Here is a 10,402-nt window from a genome sequence, read left to right on the forward strand (position 1 = left end):
ACCACCCCCCCCCCCCCCCCCCCCCCCCCCCCCCCCCTTCAAACTATCAAAAAAGCTACCCCCATAGGGCGTGTGAGGCCACCCCTATTTTGTGCCGACTTTCCATTTTTTTAGCTCGCATGCACCCCTCCTTATATTTTTGGCATCATTTTCTCTCCAAGAAATGTGGGAGGGTACCTTGTTGTCACAGCGGCATAACAAGGCCGTGGGGACTCCTCCCTTCAATTAAAAGATTTTAGCCCTTTAAGGGCATGTGAAACAACCCTTTTCACGACCACCACATCACGTCAATGCTTCCACAATAGATGCCAACCACCACCCAACAACACCACTAGAACGGCCACAAACGCCGCCAGCAACCAGGCTCTGCTGCTGCAGCCACCCAGCACCACCACAAACATCACTGCATCCATAGCCGCGAGCTCCCGGATCTCCCACTTTCTCACTTGGTGACCTTATGCCCCTCATCCTACAACCCTTATACTCCAGCCCCCTTGACTTGAGTTCCTCATGTGGGTTCACTCACGGCTCCACATGATAGCAGCCTGTGAGCTTGCCCACCAAAATCCCTCCAATTTTCTAACAAGCACTAAAAAATTGGTTTTCTTTCCCTCATGCTTTAGTGCCTTGCAAATTCTTTCTCAGTTGCCTGATGGCAAAGTCAAAGAAACCGCTTGGGAGCTCTTGTTCTTAGTTTCAATCCATGCAAGGACCTCCCTGTTTTGTCCTGGTTGGGCTCATCAATCGAGACAACCAAAATTACAAAATTCCATCTGGTATCACCCAGTCTGTCGTGATTTTCAAACCTCGGTATCTTGCCAATCCGAAATCCATTTGACATGCCGTCACATCCTATGGATTTCACTTGCCATACACTTCACATAAAAACCCTAGCAAGGCTTTAGAAACCCCAACTGGCACATTCACCAATGCCACCAATCTAGCATAGAACTGGCCCCTGAGGAAACTTCAAACGGCAATATCTGTTGGGTTTCAAGCTTTCAGGCACGTGGCGGGTTATGGCCAGGTGGGCGGCCGCCCACTTAATTAACAATAAGGAGAGTGAGAGGCATTCTCTCACAAGCTCCACCAAACAGGTCTAATGTCTCTTCCTCTTCTCTCCTTCCCTCTCTTGCACACTCTGCATCCTCTCCTTCAATTGGTACATGAGCCCACGAGCATGGCTCTCGAGCCCTGGCATCTCCCTCCTCCCTAACCGTGTGTGCACCAACCCCGACTCCTAGGGGAGCTTGGCAAGCTATGGAGGAATTCAAGAGCACTGCGAGAGAGAATCGAGCCTCATAGCTTGGCATAGTGAGCATGTCAGGCAGACAAAGGGAGCAAGGCTCGCAATTGGAGCATCAAGGTGCTTTGCAAAAGAACGTGAAACAAGCTCAGTAGGGAAGTCTTGGGCAGCAGGTCACGGGCTGCATTGAATGAAAATTGAGAGTAGGAAAATTGGGTGCAGCAAAAATTGAGGCAAAGAGGGAGCTGTTTGCTCACAAGTTGAACACACACACACACTTGATTGGTGAAGAAAGACAGCCAAGGCCAAGCGGGCGGGGTGGGGGGATTGAGCTTCATGAAATCGTCAGCAGATTTGGGATATAATCCAACCCATGAGCGAGGAGGTAGAAGCGAGCATCTATAGAGAATTCTTGTGACCATGAGCAAAGCCAGGCAACGCTGGGCATCACAGAGAGCAATGCCTCACACCTCATTTTTTTTGTCATTACTCCAGATCCCACAGTTGACAGGGAGATTGAATCTTTTTTTTTTTTGAAAAATACAATTGAGCATCACTTCCTTGTGTGCAAGGGTTTAATCCCAGGGAACCCTCGACCATCCCCTGCTCCACTGTAACTCTCAACAATCCAATCGAGCTTGAGAGAGAGAGAGAGAGAGAGAGAGAGAGAGAGATTCTCGCTATGTGAGCAAGTGTGTGTGTGTGTGAGAGAGAGAAAAGCCACAAACAATCGTAAAAGTGAGACAAAGAGTGAGCTTGAGAGAGCGAGTGAGCAACTAAGAGAGAGCGAGAAGGTTTTTGGCCATCGACAACGGACTTCTTGGCATCGGTTTTCGTTCAAAGGGCTCGATATTTGCGAGCTCCGCACCGGAGACTCCGGTCCCTGACGGCAGGACCGATTTCACTTTTGCGACAACATTGAGATCGGTTTTGACATCGACGATTTTCCATTTTTGACATTGACTTCAATGTCTCTCACCGATTTGACTTGGTTCAACACGGATTTGGACGACATTCTTTAATCAGGTGGATTTTTGACATCCGACCCCAACACCAAGTGTTTCCATGGTCAAGTGTTTTCCCGTGGACGGTCGTACTTGCCACACACATGGGTGAAGTGCCTCTACCATAGAGGAGTGACACTCAGCATTGGCACCAAGCGCACCAATCGTGTTCTACGACACGGTTTTTGACTATGACACGGTAGTTTTTTCTGTTGTATCTGAGACTCGTACCAAAAGAGCCCTTTCTGAGACTGTGGATAGTCCATTTGTGTTTGCTTTAGCCTTTAAAGGGTCGATAGCATGAGGTTTTCTTTGAGCTGGGGTATTCTTGAATATTGAGATACCTTCGGTGATACAGGTAGCTAGAGTTGCCCTCTACGGTACCCTCGCCATAGGACGTGTATCTAGACGGTTTTTGGTGCTTTTGACGCCAAGTTGGCGGTCACACAGCAGTGGTTTTTCACAGTATATGTCTAGTGATTATTCTTTTGAGCATTTTATGCATTTTCGAGTTGAGTTTTGACTCCTCATGCTCAAATTTTTCTTGCAAGTCTATTTTTTGTGTTCTTGGCACTTCTATCTATTCTTACACAATGATTATACTACATTTTGGTTTGAGTTTTTTCTCCCTTTCTAGGGGAAACTCTGTCAAAATTGTCCCAAAAAAAATTCCATAAAGTTTTTTGGTTAAATTCTCTTAGTCATGGCTGCGAGTAGTGCTTCCAAAAGAGAAGAGTACTACATCTAAAAGTTTGATGGCTCAAACTTTGTCATTTGGCGGTAGCACATGCAAGATCATTTGATCAAAAAAGGATTGATAGCACCCTTGCGTGCAAGAAGAGAGAATGCGTACACTAATGATGAGTGGGATAACTTGAATGAGCCTCTTATAGCGACCATTTGCATGCACCTTGGTGAATCCATTTACTTTACCATAATAGATAAGACCAATGCCAAAGATTTTGGTGATGCTCTATGTCAGGCTGGGATGGCAACAATGCCTCGAACAAGGTTTTCTTGATGAAGAAATTGATGCACATGAACATGAAAGAAGGTATTAATGTTAATTCTCACTTGAACGAGTTCAACAACGTGTTTTCACATCTTACTTCCAAAGGTCTCAATTTTGATGATGAAATGAAGGCCATTTTCTTGTTATGTTCACTACCATCGCCATGGGATACTTTCAACAAGGCCATAAGTAATTCTACACCCAATGCCAAGCTAGATTACAACAGTGTTGCTAGTGAATTTCTCATTGAGAATATTCGACGTCAATATCTTTATGCGAGTGGGCATGGTGATGTATATATGGCTAGTGGAAATCATGACAAGAAAAAGAAGCATGGTCGTAGCCGTGGTCGCACGCAAGGTCATAGCAAGAGTCACAACAAAGACATGCAAAATGTAGAGTATTACTACTGACATAAAAAGGGACACTTGAAGAAAGATCATTTTTGCACAATGCAGTGTGATAAGGGCAAAGAGAAAGCAAAGTCTGACAAACCTAAAGGTAGCGTGAAAATTGAAGAGCTTAATGTGGTTGAGTCTCTAGCCGTTGAAAAAGTTTTTGAAGTGTCAAATGATGTGCAGATTTTCACATCAAATTTGAGTCCTGATGCATTGTTAGCTCATGATGAGTGTCATGTGTAGAATTGGATTGTGGAATCAGGTGCTAGCTTCATGTGACTCCTCACAAGGAGTGGTTTTCTACATACACTACCATGCATGACACGGTGAAGCTAGGCAATTCTTACGAGCTTTATATATGCGGTGTGGGTAGTGTCAAGTTTTCTATGCGTAATGGCACTGAGTTTATGTTGCATAATGTCAGACATGTACCCAAATTGACAAAGATTTTGATGTCAGTTGGATAGCTGGATGATTTGGGTTACACTACTATATTTGCTCATGGTTCTTGGATCATCAAGAAGGAAAATTTGATCGTGCTTAAAGGCCAGAAGTCGGCCTCATTGTACTCATTTTATATCTCTTCTATGAAAGACAATTCTATTTGTGTAGCCGAGCTGCCGTCTATAGAGTTGTGGCATAGCTGGCTGGGACATATGAGTCAAAAGGGAATGAAAGTCTTGCAGTGTTCTGGTTATATCCTCGTGGTAGATTACTCTAACTTCTCTTTATGTGAGCATTTCATCTATGGCAAACAGACTAGGTTGACATCAGCACCTCTAGACAAGGAGTTAGGGAGTCCTCGAGATCCCATTCATAGTGACTTGTGCAGACCTATGTCGGTCAAGTCTCTAGAGGGAGCATTATACTTTCTAACATTCATAGATGCCTCTACTAGAAAGGTATGGGTTTATCTCTTGAAGCATAAAATTAGTGTTTTTCAGAAGTTCTAAGCATTGGTACAGAACCAATTGGGTAGAAAGCTTAATCTTTGTGCAATAACAATGGAGGTGAGTACATCTCCTTCGAGTTCAAGGACTTTTACAGTAAAAGAGGAAAGAGAAGATAGTGTACCATGCCTTACACGCTGACCCAAAACAGTGTGACTGAGAGGATGAATAGAACCATTCAGGAATGGGCCAATTCTATGTTGTCTATGACCAACTTACCTCAAGAATTTTGGGGAGAAGCTGTGACGGCTGCTTACTTGATCAATTGGTCACCTAGTACACCACTAAAATATAAGGTTTTACAGGAGATGTGGACGGGAAAAGAGCCCAGTTATGACAAATTACATGTATTTGTGTGTCAGGCATTCTCACATGTGCCAAAAGCACTCAGAATTTCATATGGTGTAGACGGAGAGATGGGATATCGTCTCTTGCACCTGGAACCTAAGAAGGTTATATGTAGCTCACAGGTGATTTTCAACGAGTCTAAGATGCATAAAAAGCCACTGAAAGACATTAAGTATCATAGAGTATGGTTTGAGGATGTTTCCTCACTGCCAGCTACATAGAATGTTGGACGTGCTAGTGATGTACCTTCCACTAGTACACACACACACATGTTGCTCCAGAGAGAGAAGAATCCAACAGTCAGCACTTTGGAGATCTACTCAAACATATCATGCACGTGACCGTTTTGAGACAGGATTGGACTCTAGTCACTGATTGCGGTGAACCCACTTGCTACAAAGAGGCCATTCAAATGGATGATAGCGTGAAGTGAGAAGAGGCTATGAAATCTGAGTATAACTCAATTTTAGCCAATGAAACTTGGGAGTTGATAGTGTTAACTGCGGGTAAATAGGCATTGCCATGCAAATGGGTGTACAAGAAGAAGTATATCACAGATGATCCCGAGCCTAAGTATAACGCAATCGGTTACAAAAGGGTTCAAGAAAACGGAAGGCGTGGATTTTGATGAAATCTTTTCTCTAGTGGTCGAGATGACTATATTGTATCTTGTGCTTGGTCTAGTAGGAATCAAGGACTTGGAATTGGTCCAAATAGATGTGAAAGCAGTGTTTCTTCATGGGGATCTTGAAGAGGATGTTTACATGAAACAGCCAGAATGTTTTGTGATAAAGCTTAAGAAACCAACATGGGTAGAACTGGTGTGTAGACTCAAGAAAGATTTGTATGGATTAAAGGAAGGCTCAAAGGGAATGCTACATCAAGTTCAATAAATACATTCAGTCCCATGGTTACATATGGAGCCAAGAGAATCACTACTTGTACACAAAGACGTTGAATGATGGTTTTCTCATTTTGTACGTGGATGATATGCTCATAGCCGGAAGTCAAAAAATGAGATTGCATTGTAGCGGTCTTAATTAAAATAGGGGGGAGAGCCAACGCGGGGAGAGAGAGAGAGAGGGGGGGAGGGAGGGAGGGAGGGAGGGAGCGGGAGGAGGGAAATTGAAATGCCTTGACCTCCACTCCTCTCTTCGAGAATGCTCCTTGCATTAGCTTGTGTCTCGTGGCACATGGCAATGCAAGGAGCATTAGAATATAGTAAGATAGCCTTCCAGCATTATCATAGACTTGATCGTGTCATGCTCTCTCAAAATCCTATAGTTTTTTTCGATGCTCTTACGTAGCTTTGTAATTCGCAAACACCTTTTACTTTAAGGATAGAGACACTTACTCAACTATGGAAACATGGAAAACTTATGGTATCATGTAAGTGAAAGAGTTGAGTTATTCGAAATTCCAAATAAGCATATACGGTAAGGGTAGGTCCTTAATAATTGTTCCTTAAGGGTAGGGGAGATGGGATATAATTCTTTATGAGGGGAAAGGGGAAAAGGGAATGAAGAAACATATCAAACTATTAAAAAGAGACAAACATATATTGAACGAACATACTCTCCTCATATTCTTTCGATTAAGTCTATCAAAAAAATTTACATGACATGCCAGCATGGCTAGCATAATATTGATATTACAGGACCACATGCTACCATCAAGAACTACTTAAATGAATTCTTTTTTATTTTTTTCTCTATCATCGTGTTAGAGTTATTTAAGGGTAAGGAATAAAGGAGAATCTCATAAAGCTATATTGACAGAAACTAATGCTAAAGAAAGAAAACAGAGTTGGACGTGTGTGTGTGTGTGTGTGTGAGAGAGAGAGAGAGAGAGAGAGAAAAAGGGGTATAATAAAAAATTTCAACTCCTTTCTTATAAACATAAGAAGGGGGGTCTTAATTGTTATACACTAGTTGTATATAGAGGTTCTTTTAAGCTCTCCACTTGTAGGTGACCTTTTGTCGTCGTTTTGTGGGATAAGAAAGATGCATGATTAATTGAGATCGAGTCAATAGCGAAGGGAATGGTGTGTCTATGTTAGATTGAAGTTCATGGATGAAGAATACATATATATGATGGAGATAAATGCATACAAGGATAGAGAGGTTCGCCATTTTGCAGGATAAGAAAGATGCTTGATTGATTGAAATCGAGTCAATAGCGAAGTGTCAAAACAATGGTAGGATCAGTCACGGCCATGGGACAGGGCCAAGGGCCAGGACAGACATGCAATCAAGGGGGTCCCTATATATAGAAGGCCAAGGGCCTATATAGGGCATGGCTGGGTGGTGATGAGCATGTCCTAGTCCCCTTGTCCTTTCACTAGTATCAAAGCTCAAAGAAGGGAGGTTCGGGGGGTTCACTATGTGTAAAACTACCATATCATGTAATGGAATTTGCCTATTCAATTTGAGAGTAGCGGAATTTAATAAGAGTACTTTCAAGAAATGATTTTGTGAGCATAGCGGGTTGACATAATTGAAGATAGCAACATAATCATAGCAATTAGTTAACTTGGCATAGACAATACTTTTTCAAGAGAGAGAATTTAGAGAACATGACAAAAGTTGAGGACCGGATTTATGTGGAGCCGGTCCCCCCTCCAATAGGCATTTGTATTATGATTTCTCCCATAAAGAGAGACTTGTTACAATACATTCTTTGTGTTCCTTGTGACCTAGGCGAAGCAATGAAGATGGAAAGCTTCATGCATCACCATCATAGAATAACCTAAACTTGAAGAAAGCTATAACTATACCAAGCCTCAGTCCCAAGACCTCAAACACCTTCGAAGGTGGAGAGAGCTAGCAAGGAATGAAGGTAGGGAAGAGGAAGAAGAAACATTTCATACGAGAAAGAGCTAGTTCCTCACTTATCATAACTCTTGTGCTAGCATACATAATAGCATAGTAATGAAGAAGAAATAGATGACAAGCTCAAGCATTGAAGCATGGCTCTTGGATGGATTTTCACTCCATATCCAAGAGTGTTGGTGTAGGCTCTCAACCTCTACTTGCTTGGAGAAAGAGAGGGAGCTCTTGCACTTTGCATAGTACACAATGAGAGTGTTTGTGAGTGTGTGTGGGTGAGTATACCCCCTAAGCACCACCCTAGCTTGCTTGGGTCGACCCCCCCTTGTAGCTCATGCTCATTGGACCCCTCCAGGCCTAGCCAATCACAAGCAGGAGCCATTACAAGCAACAAGGATAGCCTTGGGACAAGTGTCCCCCTTTCCCCTTTGAGAGAGAGGACTTGATAAATTCAAAATCAATTAATTAAATATCCTTTATTATCATTGGACCCCTTGGGTGGCCAACCAATAGGTTTCAGGCACACCATGAGGGCAACATGAGGAGGAACTTGACAAGTGTCGGCTTCCCTTGTGTGTGTGTGTGTGTGTTTTCTCTCTCATCCCCCCCCCCCCTTGTAGGCTCACCCCCCTCCTTGTAGGGATCTTTTTCACTTTGGATGAGCAAGCCCCTTAGTCATCAAGCATGACTAAGCACTTGAAGTAGGGGGTGTTCCCACAAGCATCTCAGGCAAGCTTCTCAAGGCACTTCAAGCACCTTAATCATGCACCAAGTCAAGCACCTCAAGCATGGAGCGAGTCAAGCACCTCAAGCATGACAAGCACCTCAAGCAGGAAAAGCACCTCAAGTACGACAAGCACCTCGAGTTTGGGCCGGGTTCCCACCTCAAGCTCAGCCCTAGCTTACCTAAGGTCAAAGGACTTTTACACACATTATTGGAGGTCTTCAATGAAGCTAACCCTAAGGTCTTATGCTCCATTGGTTAGCCTTGCTCTTGATAGACCATCTCCCATTTGGACCCCTTTACTATTGGCCCCGTATTGAGATAGATCTATAAGCACATATCTATATCTTAGCACTTGTTCCCGCTTATTCTCCCACATTAAGTGATCAATTTAATATGAGAAAATCATTTGGGTTGGTTAGATATTAGATTTTATGACATTGCCTCTCTCTTGAAATCATAGTCGTCCTCGACTATGAGGTAGAAGAGATAAAGCCTTAGTCATTAGTCAATTGTACTTAGCGGGTAGAGGATCCCTTTTTTACCCTACGACATCTTTCCAAGATGGATGACTAATCCATTTGGTGCTTGGGAGACATAGCTGCCGCAAGTATGTCTGCTCTTTAGTCCATTTCATTCTCCCAAAGTAGAGTGACAAATTCTACTTGGTGTTTGAGAGACGTCGTCATCACAAACATGATTCTAAGCATGCATACTATTTAAATTTGTGCACAATTAAAAAGAGGACTAGTCTTATAAGACAAAAACATGAGTTATTTAAAAGAAATTTGTTCATTTGCTTACTCTAATGTAGCATTGTAAGCATTGACAAGGTTCATACTATCCTTAAGTTGTACTTCTTGCATCCATCTAGCATCTTCAAAAGAATAATTTTTGAACTTAATAAGATACCGTCGGATTATCTTACCATGTCGTAGTACCTTGTCTTCATGCCGAAGGACAGCTTCGGGTTGCAGCACCTCTTCTTGGTCTTCAACTTCGGGAGGGTCTTCAATAATTGGTTCAGTTGGTGGCTCTCCTTTGTAGGGCTTAAGTAGGCTTACATGAAAGGCATTGTGTATAAGCCAATGGTTGGGCAACTTGAGTTGATAAGCCGTCTCATTGATGGGCTTCAAGATTTGGAAAGGACCATAGTATCTTTTTGCTAGTTTAGCATAATACTTTTGATGGCCCGTAGGATTTTTACCCGCCGTTTGCCTTAATCGAGCCTTAGGAAACTTGAGTAAGACCCAATCATTTTCTTTGAACATTAAGGCTCTTCTGTGCTTATCAGCAGCAGCTTTTTGCCTTTGTTGAGAGATGGCTATAGCCTCCCTAATCTTTTGAAAAGATTCTTGTAGGTCACGGCTATACTCATCGGCGGCGAAGATCTTCCCATGTACTTTGAGTAGCAAGGGACTTTTAGGTCTTCCCTCTATGATCTCGAAAGGTGATTTCCCCGTAGAAGTATGGACAGTATTATTGTAGGCATACTCTACTAGAGGTAAATACTTTTCCCATTGTGAGCGTTGATCTACTTCGGTAACATAAGTCTTGAGTAGATCGAGTATCGTAAGATTGGCTATCTCACTTTGGCCATCCGTTTGTGGGTGATAGGTCGAAGAGAAATTCAATCTTGTTCCTAGATTTTCAAAGAGACCTTTCCATAAATTACTGGTCATTCTAGGATCTCTATCTGACACGATGGATGTAGGTAATCCATGGTGCTTGAAAATCTGAGATATGAAGAGAGTTGCCATTTGTTGTGCCTTAATAGTCTTTTTGACAGGAATAAAATGTGCTTGCTTGCTAAATCTGTCGACTATTGTCCATATTCCTGTATTCCCATGGATAGACTTGGGTAATCCAAAGATGAAATCCATGGATATACT

This window comes from Adiantum capillus-veneris, chromosome 12 (assembly GCF_014529385.1).
Source record: "Adiantum capillus-veneris isolate H3 chromosome 12, ASM1452938v2, whole genome shotgun sequence".
Classification (NCBI taxonomy): domain Eukaryota; kingdom Viridiplantae; phylum Streptophyta; class Polypodiopsida; order Polypodiales; family Pteridaceae; genus Adiantum; species Adiantum capillus-veneris.